The sequence below is a fragment of the Peromyscus californicus genome, unplaced genomic scaffold (genome assembly GCF_007827085.1).
Source record: "Peromyscus californicus insignis strain IS unplaced genomic scaffold, ASM782708v3 Scaffold_6__1_contigs__length_162567912, whole genome shotgun sequence".
NCBI lineage: Eukaryota > Metazoa > Chordata > Mammalia > Rodentia > Cricetidae > Peromyscus > Peromyscus californicus.
The window spans coordinates 127,983,749-128,000,334 of record NW_026294584.1 but is presented as its reverse complement, the minus strand read 5'-3'; positions in this window follow the sequence as shown (position 1 = coordinate 128,000,334).

Genomic DNA, 16,586 nt, shown 5'->3' with positions numbered 1-16,586 from the left:
CGGGCTAAACCATTGCGGCTACCAGAGGGGGGACGGCGGGAACCACTCTGAAAAGAAGCAGGGGAGAGAGAAAAGAACCAACAGAGGCCCCACTTAGTGCTGGCTGCCTGAATGGCAAAAGCTGCAAGTATTCAAACAGCGTTTCCAGGGCACTTGTCTTCCACTGCGCCTCTAGACGTCCCGGCGAATATAGCGCGGTCTATCATCATCCTATTTTATTGAGGAAGGTGTTTGAAAACTGCCTTATTCTTTTTTTCTTTAAAAGGATTTTCCAGCTCTTGCCAGTAGGCAAACGACAAAGGATAAGGCAGGAGGATCACGAGTTTGAGACCAGCCTGGACTACACCCTAAAAAAAAAAAAAAAAGATATTTCAAATGTTTGCAAAAATGTAGATAATTAGAATAATCTTCCTTCAATTTTCTATTGCCTGCTTCCATCATTAATCAACACATGCCGGTCTCCTGCTCAATTCTCCCCTGTCTGGGGAATTATTTTACTTTTTTGCTGCTATTGTTCATTTTGTTTGTTCTAGGGAATTATTTTAAAGCAAATATCAGCCATTATTTCATTTGTGAATACATAATTATTTGTTTCTAACAGATCAGTATTTTTCTTTTTCTTTAAGGAAAATAACCGCAAGGCTATTTATATCACTAACAATCTCTCTGTGCGTGTGTATATTTCTTTCTCTCTATCCTCACTCTATAGTCTAGGTTAGCTTGAAACCCACTATATGGCCCAGATGGTAGCCTTCAACTTTGTCTTCCTGCTTCAGCCTCCTGAATGCAGGGTTTACAGGCATGCACCATCACTCAGCTAACACCTAAACATGGTCCTAATGCTCAGCTTGCATATCACTTTCTCAGTCTCACAGTTGTAATTCTTGTGTAAAACAAACTTTTTGTTTGTTTGTTTGTTTTTTGAGACATGGTCTTATGTATCCCAGACTGGCTTCAAGCTTGTATCCAGGCTGGAGTCATGGCTCAGCAGTTAAGAGAGCATACTGTCCTTGCAAAGAACCTGAGTTCAGTTCCCAGCATCCATGTGGCTTGGTTTATAACATCCTGTAACTCTAGCTCCAAAGGGATCCAATGCACTTTTCTGAACTCCAATGATACCTGCATTTGCCCACGTACATACTCATTTGCAGAACACACATATACGTATAATTAAAAATAAAATAAATCTTTAAAAAGTGTGGTGTAGCCAAGGTTGGCCTTGAACTCCTGACTCATCTGCCTCCACTTTCACAGTGCTGAGTATCTCAGATGTCAGTCCAAAAATCCCTGGAATTGTTAGTCTTGGGAGATGTGTGCACTGTCTATCTCCAGTTATCAATTTTTGGAGAGAGAGGGTTAAGACCTCATCAAGTATTATATGTCTGAGGTAGAACTGCCCATTCGGCCATCAGTTACAGAGTTGTCAAAGGTGACTGTCAGCTAGGCACTTGGTTAAGATATAGCTTATGCTCTAAGAAAAAGCTCAAAATGAAATGCTGTCAAAACATAGTAACTTAGTTAACATAGTATCTTAATTAAAATACTCATTTTCTTAGATTTGTAAGAAATCTAAGAGAAATACAAATCACAAGCCCTGCTGATTGTCAGTCTCTCTCACCCTCAACTAGGTAATCTCTATCCTGGCTTCTAATACTGTAATTAGATTTGACTTTTTGGCACCTTAGTCAAATAGAATCAAAATACGTATAGTTTTTAGTCACTCATCTTCTACATTGTGATGGTTATTCTTGGTTACCAGTTTGGGAAAGGGACCCTCAATTGGGTAATTGCCTCCATCAAATTGGCCTATGGGCACGTCTGTGGGGCATTTTATTGATTGCTGATTGATGAAGAAGGGCTTAGCCTACTGTTGGGAGGTGCCAACCTTGGGCAGGTATTGTTGAGTTGTGTAAGAAAGCAAAGTGAGCAAGCCATGCGGAGCAAGCTGGTAAGCGGTGTTTCTCCATGGCCTCTGCTTCACTTCCTGCTTCCAGGTTCTTGCTTGAGTTCCTGTCCTAATATCCCTCAGCGATGAACTGTGACATGGAAGTGTAAGCCTAATAAAATCCTTCTCAAGTTGCTTTTGATCAGAATTTTTGTTGTCGTAGCAACAGAAAAACTAATTAGAACAATGTCTTTAAGATTCGTCTTGCTGGTCACAGTGGCATACATATGTGATTGCAGTCTTCAGAAAGCTGAGGCAAAAGGACAGTGGAAGTTCAAGGCCAGCTGAGCTACAGTGTAAGACTCTGTCTCAAAAAAAAATCTGTTGCTATGAGTTATTTTGTAGATATTTTTGGTAAAAACATACATATGTTAGGTATATTTTTGGAGATATATATATATATATAAATATATATATTCCATCTCACCAGCCCTACTTTTAGCAATTCTGATGAAAATGTAGTGATATCTTATTGGGCTTTTAAAACTTTCCCCCTTCCCTCCCTTCTTCCATTCCACAGAGTCTCATGTAGCCCAGGATGGTCTTAAGCTCCCTATTAGCCGAGGATTACCTTAAACTTCTCTGCCTCTACCTACCTCTTGAGTAGACACAAGCATGTACTCTGCAGTTCTGGAGACCTTTGTGGATCAAACCTAAGGCTTGAGCATGATGAGCAGACACTCCCGCCTGAGCTCCACCCCAACTCCTCTTTTCTTCTAATTTTGGTGACAGAATCTCACTATAGCACCCAGACTGCCATAGACTTTGGGGCTCTAGGAATCTCCCTGCCTCAGTCCCTAGATAAGGACGGAATCTGTCCCAAAATTAAGTTTATTTATTAAAATATAGAATACATACCCATGAATATACCCACTTTCATTGTACCTGGTAAGGACTATTGACAAATTATAAGATCCTTACCCTAAGATATTGAGCATTTGTATCACCCCAGAAGGCGCTCCCAATCCTCTGCCAGTCTCACTCATCTCCACCCCCAGACGGCCACTGATTTGCTTTCTGTCACTAGAAGTTTCTATAAATGGAATCAGACAATGTGTCCTCTCCTGCATCTGGCTTCTTGGGCAGAGTTAATTTTGGTTTTAATTTACATATCCCTGATTAATGAAGCTGATCACCTTTTCCATATTTATTGCTGATTTGAATATTCTCTCTTGGGTGCTTCTAAATACCTTTTGCCCATTTTTCTTTCTTCCTCTTTCTCCCCAACCCCCTTCATATTTTCTTTTGTTTCTTTGGGGATCATGGGCATAGACTCACTAGGAATCCCAGATTGGCCTGGAATTCACTCTGTAGTCAAGGCTAGCCTATGCCTATCACTCTGGCATTCAGGAGGCGGAGGCAAGAGGATGAGAGAGTTACATAAGGCCTGCCGGGATACCCAGGGAGTTCCAGGCTAACGTTCAGGTGCCTTTGTGTCTAGTTTGCCACTGTTTTCTAAAATTGACTTAAAAATATTTTTGAGGGGGCTGGAGAGATAGCTCAGAGGTTAAGAGCACTGGCTGTTCTTCCAGAGGTCTTGAGTTCAATTCCCAGCAACCACATGGGTACTATAATGGGATCTGATGCCCTTTTCTAGTGTAGAAATGTACATGCATGTAGAGTGCTCACATATACATAAAATAAATAAATCTTTAAAAAAAATAAAATAAAGACAGCTAGTAGTGGTGCATGCCTTTAATCCCAGTAGTCGGGAGGCAGAGCCAGGCGGATCTCTGTGAGTTCGAGGCCAGCCTGGTCTATAGAGTGAGATCCAGGACAGGCACCAAAACTACACAGAGAAACCCTGTCTCGAAAAACCAAATAAATAAACAAACAAACAAACAAATAAATAAATAAATAAATAAAATATTTTTGAAACGGGGGTCCCATGTATATCAGGCTGGCATCAAACTGAGGATACAGTTACAGGAGGCCTGGTTCTCTGGCCTCCACCACGATAACTGTTCTGCAATACTGCGGATGGAACCCAGGGCTTTCTGCAAGCTAGGCAAGCACTCTGCCAATGGAGCTACATACAGCCCCTGAAGTTTTGTACTTAGTGTAAAGTAGAAGTAAAGGAAATTTCTCTCCCCCCCCCCCCTTTTTTTGGACAAGTTACTCCACCATTCCTATCCCCATGGACCTTTCCCAATATCTATCTATTCTGACTACAGTGAGTTGTAAAAATTTGTCCCAGGAGCTGGTTCTTTTGGTAGCTAATATCAAGTAGCTCAATAAGCCCTTTGATTTTAGAGGTGCTTCAATATCAGAAGTTTTATTTTAACATTTTTTTTTTTACAAGAACAACTAATTGTTATAGCCCACTGGGTTTCCTAGTGACTGTACCCAGCAGGTCTGCATGGAGAGGTTGATTGGACCACGGGTCTGAATGCCAGGTGTTTGTAAGGGTCTACACTTGACTGTAACTAGCAAGGGGGAGTATCTTTTGCTCCACCCTTTGGCATTGTTATATATAGACCTTTGGAATAAAGTTCTGGGCCCGTTTGGATTAGGATCCAGGCCCACCCGAGTCTATTCTGTGTTTTCTCTCTGTTTCTCTCCCCTCTTTATTTTCAACTAAGTCTCTTATCCCTCATTCCTCAAGAGTTCCTGGGGTAAATAAGTGTGGGGGCTGGTCCCCTACACCTAATCAATTCAAAGAAACTTATTGAAAGAGTATCCCCTTTGTTGTAAGTCAGGGGTGACCCGTTTTTAAAATGATCACATGTGGAAGTAAATGTCTTTGCATAGGCCCTTTCTTCTCATTAAGATTTAAACAAGGACCGGTGCATGGTCTCTCACTTATAGTTCCAACCCCTGAGAGACTAAGGCAGGAGGATTGCTCTGAGTTTGACTCCAGCCTGGGCTACAAATGAGTTTCAGAACAACTTGGGCTACAGAATGAGACTCTCCTAAACAAGCCTCTCCTTTTCAGCCTTGCCCTTTGCTTCAGCACTGTATTGGTGCCCAGCAAGAGCTAGATTGACATCCACAGCTTCCTTTTAAGGGGGGAGTGAAAGCTGAGAAGGACACTGTACCTGGGGTGCAGACAAGGATACTGTGGCCTTCATGCCTTGAGCACCTTGTAGTCTCTCAAGCCTCCAGGTTTTACGAATGAATGGTACATCTGCAGGTATGTCTACTGGTACCTTCCCAATGAGAATGCATGGCCAGCATCTCTGAGCCTACCTCCACCTGCCTCCATACTGCTCCTGCTACCCTGCACTGAAGCCATTCTAAGATTGACAGGCCTGGCCCAAAGGTTTGGAGAACCAGTGACCTTGGAGAATCACAAGAGAGCAAACTCCAGACATCTACTGGGGGTGGAGGTGGGGTACTGTGTCCCTAGGGCTGACAAGAAAGCCTAGGCCATTTAGAGGTACATCAGGTATGGACATGACTGGACACTAGAGTTAGGATTATTTTGTGCTTAATAAACCTGTATCCAGAAAACGCTGTTTTCTGTTATTGATTTAGAGGCATGGTCTTACTGTGTAGCTCAGGTTGGCCTCAGCCTTGAGCTGATTCTACTGCCTTAGGCTCCCAAGAGCTGGGATTACAGGTGTGCGCCACCAATGTTTTTTCTCTTTCAGAAAAAAAGCACAAAGCTTAAATAAACAAAATGCAACAATAAAAACCCACAGGTGAGTGGGATGGTGTGCTCCTCTAATCCCAGCTTCTATGAGGCTGAGGCAGAAAGGTTGAGAGTTTCAGGCCAGCCTTGGCTACATAGCAAGCTACTGTCTGGAAAAAAAAAAATCCAAACAAGGCTCAAACTCGCATTTGATGCATCTCCCAAATTTCTAACCCTATTTCCAAACATTCTCCTTCTCTTTCAGTTTGAGGGGTTTTTGTTTGTTTTGCTTCATTGTTTTGAGACAGAGTCTCATGTTCCCGAGGTTAGACTCAACTCCCAAAGTAGCCAATAATGACCTTGAACTTCCAACCTGTCTGCTTCTACCTCCTGAGTGCTGGAATTATAGACATGCACCATCATGTTTCTACGTGCTTCTGGGGATCAGGCCCAGGAGTCTGTGCATGGTAGGCAATCACTTCCTAAATAAACCGCATCCGTAACCCCTTTTTCTTTCCTTCCTTCCCTCTTCCTTCCTTCGTTCACTCCTTCCCTCCTTCCTTTCTTGTCTCCCTCCCTCCCTCCCTCCTTCCTTTCTTTACTTCTGTGTGTATGTGACCTTTCCATTCTGTGATGTCATTTTGCATGTTTCTCTAGCCTTTGCAGAGTCCATAAAGCAAATGTTTTCTCTAGAGAGGCAACACATAGGATGGTGACCTGGGCCAGGATTTCCCAAGTGTGATGCATCTGCCCACTGTCTCACACTCTATTTCTGATGCTGATCACAAGACTCACGTGTTCTTAGTTTGACTCAGCCCTTTCGAAGTTCTCCATTATTAGCTCACTACTAATAATACAAAAATCAAAATGGGGCTGACGAGATGGCTCAGCGTGTAAAGTTGCTTGTCACCAAGCCTGATGACCTGAGTTTGATCCCTGGGACCGACATAGTAGAAGAGAATGAATTTCAACAAGTTGCCCTCTAACCTCCACATGCACACAACTAAATTAATGGAAAAATGTATTGTTGGTTTGTTTGTTTTTGAGACAGAGTATCTCTGGCTGTCCTTGAACTTGCTATGTAGACCAGGCTGGCCTCGAATATCTGCTATAGAGATCTGCTTACCTTTACCTTTCCAGTGCTGATATTAAAGGCATGCACTATTATGTGTGAAGAAAAAAGTTGTTGTTGTTTTTAAGTCAAAATGGTTGCAAACTGGTCAACATAGTCTTAGAACTTTTCCTGGAAGGAGTAACCTGCTACACAGACATCATCCGGGGAAATGAATTCACCAGAGGGAACAATTTTCTGGAATCTTAAACTATCTTGCAAGGGTTGAGAAGAACTAGATTTCCCAGTTTGCCTCTTGACTCGATCATTCCAATAGATTTATAAAATTTACAGCCACCTTGGTTGTGGGGGGGGGGGGCGGGGATCTGGGTCTCTGCAAAGACCAAGGCCAGCAGAGTATTGATCCACACGAGGCAAAAAGGAAGTCCAGTTAACATGACTCATAGCTGGTATTGGATCAACCTTCTAGAGCCCAACACTGGGCAGTTTCTTTTCGGCACATTAAAGCACAGCACAATTTTGGAAGAAGTTTCCTGGTGATAATTAACTCAATCCCATGTGTGTACAATAAAGCTTAAGGCATGACTACATAGAAATTCTTTGTAAAATACATGTGACCTCTTCCATAAAGATGGTTCTATTGACTGAGAAATAATGCTCAAGATGAGGGTCCAGGGAGAATGACTGAGATAAACGTAAGAGTCTGTGGGAGTCAGGAGTGGCTTGGCCAGACAGATAGCCCAGAGGTTACCAGGCTATTTGCCACATCCATTTCCAGCCTTCTGGGCAGAAAACAGGTTATCTCTTGAAGAGACAACTGTGCAGGCTTATCTGTAAGCACAAGGATCTAGAACCCTCTACACCCGGTGTGGGTCATGTGCAGGATCTCTACACCTGGTGTGGGTCATGTGCAGGATACTGTATACCTGGTGTGGGTCAGGTGCAGAATACTACTCACCTGGTTGTGGGTCATGTGCAGAATACTGGATTTGCCTCAGTCTTACCCAACTGCCTCCAAAATGCAAGCTAAAGCAGCTGTTATAAGGCTCCAAGATCACCTTCCCTTGGTGGAATTGCTGGTTCTGTGTGACTAGGTCTGCATTTTTCAAGATGCCAGTCTATTCTGCATCTGCATAAAACTGTCTTTGCTTTTATCTGACCCCTGTTGTCTCATGTGTCTACCAGCTTTTTTCCCAAGAGTTACTTCATTTTTAAGTATGTGTCTGTGTATGTCTCTGTGTGTCTATGTGCACATGAGTGCAGTGCACTTCAAGGCTGAAGAGGGGACTGCATCCCCTGGAGCTGAGTTACAGGTGGTGGTGAGGCCCTGTCATGGGTCCTAGGAACAAAACTTAGGTCCTCTGCAAGAGCAGAAAGTGCTCTTAACTGCTGAGCCATCTCTCCAGCCCAATAACTGTCATTAACACAGCCTACCTCTGTATTGATGACTTCTTGAGAGGTCACAAAATTGTGATATTCTAATTATATCATGTTTGTATGTTTACTAACAGGATTCAACTTTAAAGAACAACTCTATGGCAGGGGTGGGAGGAGGCAATGAGATGGGTCAGTGGTAAAAAGGGCTGGGAAAGCCTGGCTTCCTGCATTTAATCCCTGGAACCCAAGCAAAGATGGACAGAGAGGCAAGAACCATCTCCACAAAATTGTACTCTTACCTCCACACATGAATTGAATCAGGGTGCGTGCAGCAAGCAGAGAGGGGGTGGGGGAGGGAGAGAGAGATGGTTCCAGGCTTTTGAAACCTCAAAGCCCACCTCCAATGACACACCTTCTCCAACAAGATCACACCTCCTAATTCTTCCCAACTGTCCACCTACTGGGAACCAAGCATTAAAAAGATGAGCTCTTGAGGGCCATTCTCATTCAATCCATCACAGTAACCAAGGACGATTTGTTTTGTTGAGAAAGGGTCTCACTCTGTAGCCCAGGCTGCCCTGGAACTCACCATGTAAACTACACTGACCTTACACCTACAGTGATCCTCCTGATTCAGCTTTCTGAGTACTGGGATTGCAGCCATGAGCCCCGACACCTGGTTAAGCCTTTATTATTTTTTTTTAGCATGATTATAAATGGACAGATTTCAAATGGGTGGTATGTGTTTGAGTCTTGTCCTAGTTAGTTCCAGTTGTAAACTTGACATGGCCTGGGGTCACCTGAGGATGTCTCAACTGAGCAGATTCACCAATCCGATTGGCTTGTGGCTGTGTCTGGTGGAAGAAGGACGTGATGATTGATGTGGGATGGCCTAGCCCGCCTTGGGCAACCCTTTGAAAATGCTGTATGGAAACCTACTACTATAGGAAAATACATAGTTTAAATGGAGTTGCCCTGTAATGGGGGAATAATGCCTTCCCCAGACACCATTGGCTGTCAGATAAAATGCCCAGTGCCAAGTATGGGTTTTGAGTTCTTGGTCAATGGGATCTCACTGATCCTCCTCCAGACATCATAGGCTACTGCCATGGCTCTTGGTTGCTCTCCAGAATCTGACGGTAAGACCCTACTGTTGAAGACACCACACATCTGAGTCATAGGACTTGGAGAAATAAGTCTAGTACCTACCTGGAAGCTTCATTTCTACTTATTAGCTTTCATAGTTGTGGTGGTTTGAATGATAGGGATTGGCATGATAGGAGGTGTGGCCTTGTTGGAGGAAGTTATCACTGGGGTGGGATTTGCTCAAGCCAGGCCCAGTGTCACTCTCTCTCTTTCTGCTGCCTGCCAATCCAGACATAGAACTCTCAGCTCCTTCTCCAGGACCATGTCTGCCTGCACACTGCCATGCGTTTTGCCATAATGATAATGGACTAAACCTCTGAACCTGTAAGTCAGCCACAATTAAATGTTTTCCCTTATAAGAGTTGCCGTGGTCATAGTGTCTCATCACAGCAATAGAAACCCTAACTAAGACAATAGTGCTGGAAAGTTCTATGTATGCTACAGAAAGAGAAAAGCCATCATTAGTCTTACCAGCTGTGAGTCCTGCAAGCTATAATGACTGGCCTGGCAATATATATCCACTGGTACAATAGTGGCAGGAATGTTATGGGAGTAACCAACCACATTCTAATTGGGTTTAAAGCTCACTCTATAAGATGGGCCTCATGCATGGTACTGTTAACTGGACTAAAACCTCATGGCTGACTAGATCATAGGCCCTAGGGGAGAACCTAGCATTATTATTTTGATAAATAGAGATAGTAACAAACTTCCCCCTATTTCTTATCTTTATACCCACAGGTTATTGTATCTCTCACCATTCATAGAAGCCTTTTTTTTTTTTAGCTGAGGATCGAACCCAAGGCCTTGCACTTGCTAGGCAAGCACTCTACCACTGAGCTAAATCCCCAACCCTCATAGAAGCCTTTTTAAAAGACACACAACTAGTCAACATTCAGAGAATAAAAGAGTATGGAGCACTCAGATCTAAATGGGACACCTGTATCACATTCCCTCTCCCCAAGGCTCAAGGATCACGTAGGAGTGGAAAGATTGTAAGAGCCAGAGCAAATGGATGTCTGTAGCAAAACAGTATTTGCTGGAGATGACAGTGTAGTTCTACACATGAACTCCCAAGATGTGGTACTCCATACACAAGACTTGTACAAGATCAAGCTAGCCAAAATCCTAGCACAGGTGGGGGAAGGCATCATGAAGTCCTATCCCTATCTGATAGCTACTGGGAGAGGGACAGTCATTTCTTTTCAGGAAGGTGGGCCTGATAGGCCATCCATGATCCAGTAGATGGTTCCATATCCATGCACATACTGGTCCCCTAAGTAACTCAATGGATATTAAAGAAAGGAGGGAAAAGTGTGGGACGGGGAGAAACTGGACGGGCGGGAATGGGGACAGATTTCATATGATGTTATGTGCATATGTGAATATTAAATAAAATAGTTCTTTATAAAAGAAACCAAAACAAGCAGCAAAGATTTGTTGGGTTTACAAGTACAGAGCTCTCGTCCTTGGTTGTTTGGCCCATTGCTTCTGGTCCCGTGGTAAGGCAATATGTCATGGTGAGAACACATGGTAGGAGCCCTCACCTCCTGGCAGACACAGAGAAGAAAGAGACTGGTGGCCCATGGGCCCCTTTTAGGACCCACCCACTGGGGGATGTCTTTCTGTATGCTGTGAATATATATATGTATGTATGTATATGTATATATATATATATATATATATATATATATATATATATATATATATATATATATTGTTCCCATTGGTTAATAAATAAGCTGCTTTGGCCTATGGCAAGGTAGCTTAGAGATAGGCAGGAAATCCAAGGAGAAAGGCAGAGTCTAGGGAGACAGTAGCCTGCCACCCCAGGAACAACATGCCAGCAAACCGGTAAGCCACAGAATACATGGCAAAACATAGATTAATAGAAATGGGTTAATTTAAAATATAAGAGCTAGCTAGCAAGAGGTCTGCCATAGGCCATACAGTTTATAAATAATGTTAAGCCTCTGAGTGATCATTTTATAAGGGGCTGCGGGGCTGCAGGGCTGGGTGGGATCCAGTGGGACCAGAGAAACCTTCTGACTACACCCAGCCTCAATGGTGTAAGACCTGGAGCTAGTCCCACCTCTCTAAACCTCCACTGCTTGTATTTGTGCAAGCTGAAGACCAAGTTTGGGGTAGCCCTTAGGAGAAATGTATCCAAACCACAGCAAATAGGGACATTCAGCTCCCCAAGGAGCAGGCTCAGAGTCTGGCTGTCTTCTCCCCTTCCCTCCTCCTCACTCAATCCAATGCCACTCTCATTCATGTTCCTGTCTTGTTTCCCAAGCTCTTTAGGGTTTTTTAAAATTTGTTTTTGATCTTGACAGGGTCTCACTGTGTAGCCCTGTCTGGCCTGGAACTTGCCATGTAGACCAGGCTTGAATTCGCAGAGATCCTCTGGCCTCTGCCCCTAAAGTGCTAGTATTTCATGGCCTGTGGCATCCAGCTTAGCCTCTTTTGTTTGTTTTTTGAGACAAGGCCTCACACTGTAGCCCAGGCTGGCCTTTAACTTAACACAATCTTCCTTCCTCGGTCACCCGTGCGAAGCACATAGGCACGTACCACCACGTCTGGCATTAAAAAAAAAAAAAGGTTTATATTTTTTATATAAATAGCCGGGCGGTGGTGGCGCACGCCTTTAATCCCAGTGCTCGGGAGGCAGAGTCAGGTGGATCTCTGTGAGTTCGAGGCCAGCCTGGGCTACCAAGTGAGTTCCAGGAAAGGCACAAAGCTACACAGAGAAACCCTGTCTCGAAAAACCAATCAATCAATCAATCAATCAATCAATAAACAAACAAACAAACAAACAGATAGATAGATAGATAGATAGATAGATAGATAGATAGATAGATAGATAGATAGATAAATAAGTTTATTTATAGATAGTGTCTCATGCATCCCAGTGGACTTCAACACACTATATAGCGGAGAATGACCTTGAACTTGTTATCCTCCTGTCTCTACCTTTGAAGTGATTGGTTACAGACGTGTGCTACTAGGCTGGGTTTTCCGACTGTTTCTTGTTGTTTGACAGGGTCTTGCTATACAGCCTGGAACCTGTGATCTTCCTGCCACAGCCTCCTGACAGCAGGAATGGCTGGCATGCCATCCTTCCACTGTTCTGGTTAATCTCTCTCTCAACTTGCTCCGGTTGAGAGGCTCCCAGGAGACCGGTGAAGCACATCTCAGGGTGTGTCTCTTCGAGAGGAAGACTGCCCTGAATGCAGGCTGCTCTGCAGACTGCTCTGGAACCCAGATGGACCAAAATGGTAACAGGAGGAGGAAGCGCAGGGCGGTGGACATTCGGGAACCTGTCCACTGTGAAACACCAACTCCAGGAGACAATGGGCTGAAACAAGGCCATGGACTGAAACCTCTGAAACAGTCAAAATAACTCTTCCACTTTAAGCTGTTTTCTTGGGTGTTTTGTCCCAGAGACAGAAGTCTGACAGTCACTAAAGTTAAGACCTTTGCAACTTCAGTAGCAATGCCAGAGCCGTGGCTGCCAGCATAAAGAACGTAGCTCACTCCTAGACAAACATATATGCAATGCTAGGAGAAATAAAGATGTCACAAAAGGGCTGAGATGGCTTGACAGATCAAGGTGCTCGCCACCAAGCATGATGGTTTGAATTTGACCCCAGGGACCCACATGGTGGAAGGAAAGATCTGATCCCTCTAAATTGCCCTCTGGCCTCCACACATGCTGTTACACACCTAATCATGCGCTCAAATATAAATAAATAAATGTAATGCTTTTCCCCCACCAGGAAAGCTGTTACAATTGCAAAATGTTCCTGCAGAGAATTACAGGTACAGCTCCATTTTTTTTTTTTTTTTTTTTTTGAGACACAGTTTCTCCGTGTAGCCCTGGCTGTCCTGGAACTCACTCTGTAGATCAAGTTGGCCTCAAACTCAGAGATCTGCCTGCCTCTGTCTCCTGAGTACCGGGATTCAAAGGCATGCACCACCACCACCCTTATAAGTACAAACTGAAAATGTGAGCCTGCCTAAAGCCACCAGTGCCTCACACTTGGCACAACTGGGGACAAGTGTGTAAGAACTCATCACATCCCTGCTATCTAAAGGGAAGGATTTGACAAATTCTTGTTAGAAATGCTGATCTTGGATGTCAACAGAGACACAACCCATGGAAAACCACTTAAATGTTCCTATCTTGGGGCAGGAGAGATGGCCCAGTGGTGAATGAAGATTACAGTCTTCTCTTACAGAGATTCAGGTTTGGTTCCCAGCATCACCTGGTAGCACTCCAGTGCCAGGGAATCCAACCCTCTCTTCTGATCTCCCGTGGCACCAGGCATGTACATAGTGCACATATGTACATGTAGGTAAATACTCATACACATAAAAAAATAAAATTTAAAAACTGTGGCTGTTCTTATTATTTAAATATTTATTACATTAAAAAGTTTATATTTTATGTGCATTGGTGTTTGGACTAACTGTATGTGCCTGTATAAGGATGTCTGATCCCCTGGGGTTACAGAGTTATGAGCTGCCTTGTGGGTGCTGAGGATTGAACCTGGGTCCTCTGGAAGAGCAGCCAGTGCTCTTAATTGCTGAGTCATCTCTGCAGCCCCTCTTTCTTACATTTTTATTTATTTACTTTGTGTATGTATTGTGTACACACACACACACACACACACACACACACACACACACACACACACACATACATGGGCATATAGCCATAGTAAGAATGTAGATAGAAGTCAGAAGAGATCTGTCTTTCCACAAACAGTTCCCAGGGATGGAACTCATGTCTTCAGCCTTGGTGTCAAGCACCTTTACCTGATGAGCTGTTTGCCCACACTAAACATTTTCTTTTCTTTTTCTGAGACAGGGTCTCACAAAACCAAAGATGTCTTTGAGCTTCTGATCTCCTTTTCTCTCCCTCCCAGGTGCTGTTATGGGCGTATCCCAGCACACCTAGCTCGATGTGATACCAGGGATCAAATCCATGGCTTTGTACATGCCAGGCAAGCTCTCTGACTGAGTTACATCTTCAGTTCATGGTTGTCTTTGTAGGTATAAATAAGCATTTCTCTGGAGACCAAATGGCGTTAGTCATAAGAGTGGACAGTTAAAGATGGCTGATACATGCTTGTAATCCCAGGAAGGAGGATTGTTGAAGTTTCAAGGCCAATCTGTGTTAAAGAAAACAACAACAAACAACAACACCTTTAATCCCAGCACTTGGGAGGCAGAGGCAGGCAGATCTCTGTGAGTCTGAGGCCAGCCTGGTCTACAGAGTGAGTTCCAGGGCAGCCAGGACTGTTATATAGAGAAACCTTGCCTCAGAAAAAAAAAAAAGATCTAGTATATTGGCTGAGGCCTATAATGCCAGCACTTAGGGAGTGGAAGCATGAAGATCAGAAGTTCAAGGCCAGCCTCAGCTACCGAAAGAGTCAGAAGCCAGTATGGTCTACATCAGACCCTGTCTCAAAAAATAACAAAACGAAAAAGGTGGCTGTAACAGAGGAAAGCGGGCGCCCTTGTCACCTCTGACTTCATGTTGCTCCTCCCTCCCTCCTTCTCTTAGCTCCCTTCTTCCTTTCTCCCTCCCGCCCTCCTTTCTTCTTTCTTTTACAACACTTTTAATCACATTTATTTATTGTATGTATATGTGCATGTGTGTATGCACACAGTATATACAACGTACAGTACAGTGCATACAGTGTACCACAGTGCACAAGCAGAGGTCAAGGACAACTTTGTTGTCTTTGGCACCTGCAGGGCGCCAGGGCTGCGAGACAAGTCCTTTCCTGGAGGAACCGTCTTGACCGCCACCTTCTCTCCTTAGGTTGCTTGGGTCAGTAGTTTCTTACGGTAGCAAGAACCTCTTTTTAAAAGGAGTTATTTACTTTATGAGTCCTTTCCTACATGACTATGAGTGTACTACATGTGTGTCCGGTGCCCACAGAGGCCAGAAGAGGGTGTTGGATGCCCTGGAACTGGAATTACAGATGGTTGAAAGCTGCTGTGCAGGTGCTGGGAATTGAACCTGGGTCCTCTGCATGAACAGCCAGTGCTCTTAACTGTTGAGCCATCTATCTAGCCTCCTCTCCTCCTATTTATCTTTGGTACATGGTCTCACTCTAAACTTAAAACTCTTATGCAGTCTTAAAACTCATTATGCAGATTATGGTGCCCTCAAACTCACAACAAACCTCCTGCCTCAGCCTCTCAAGTGCTAGGATTACAAGCATGGGTCACCATGTGTGGCTACCACTTTCTCTATAAAGCACCCAGATTCAAGTGTTTTGTGCCAGCAACAGGAAACAGACTAATACATTTTCTCATGGGTTCTAACTTTGCCTTTGGGTGCTTTAAACATTCTGAGCACACAATTCAACACAATGTGGGGACAACTGAATGCTGGCATTGCCAATGGTTTGTTAACGAACTGGCTAATTAATAAAGCATGGATGGAGGGCTAATATGGATCAGGCTTTCTGCAGGGCCCAGAAGAACTATCCAGGGCTGTGAGATCCTCGGCTTTGCTGCTCAAGGCTTAGAGGCTGAGCTGTAAGTCTGAGGACAGAATGCTGAGGAAGAGGGACTCCTATGTGGGAATTCATGGTGCTTCTGGAATCTCCTTCACAGAAAATGTGACAGAGAAGACTGAGCTCCCCTGGGGACATCTCTCTCAGGACAGTTGCCTCAACCAGAAGGGGAATTGAGTCTAGGCAGACTGATTTATGTCTTCAATTGAATGTTGCTAAATGGCCTCCCCAGAGACAGCATGGTGCAGTTTCGCTTGTGATGTTAATCAAGGACTCTGCTGGAGTACTTAACACCAAGCCCTACTCTGGTTATTTCTGACTTCCAGGTGACTGTTTGAGGCCCAAGCAAAGTCCAGGAAATTAGTTCCTTTATAAATAACAGGGACAACCAGGTCATGGTGGCACACCCGTGAGATCCCGGTACTTGGGAGAGGGAGCCACAAGCACCTAGGAGCTCAAGGTCATCCTCAAGGTCATCCTCGACTACACAGTGAGTTGGAGGTTAGCCCGGGCTGCATGACAAACTGTCTCAACAAAACCAACCAACAAACCAAACAGGCAAACAGCAGTAGGAGAAAGCTGAGACAGGGAGAAAAGAGGCGGGATAACCTAGAGAAAAGAGATTGGACCAGAGTCAGGCGCACCTGGCTGTGTGGGTGGGCTTTCCAGACTGTGGCCTTGAGCCTCAGCTCGATCCTTTGGAAAGTGATGTATCCACACCCCACCCAGCTGGGTCTTTGAAAGGAGCAATGGTGATAAAAGTACCACAAAGACCCATGCAAGCCCAGTGAGAAAAAGCATTTCCTTTGCTCTTTCCTTGTGACATAAAATAATCATAAATAAATAAGTTAGGCTTTCTATATAGCTGTGCCTGCTCTCTAAAGACATGATTGGAATGGTAGTGAAGATGGCTGGGTAATTAGCCATGTTTTATTC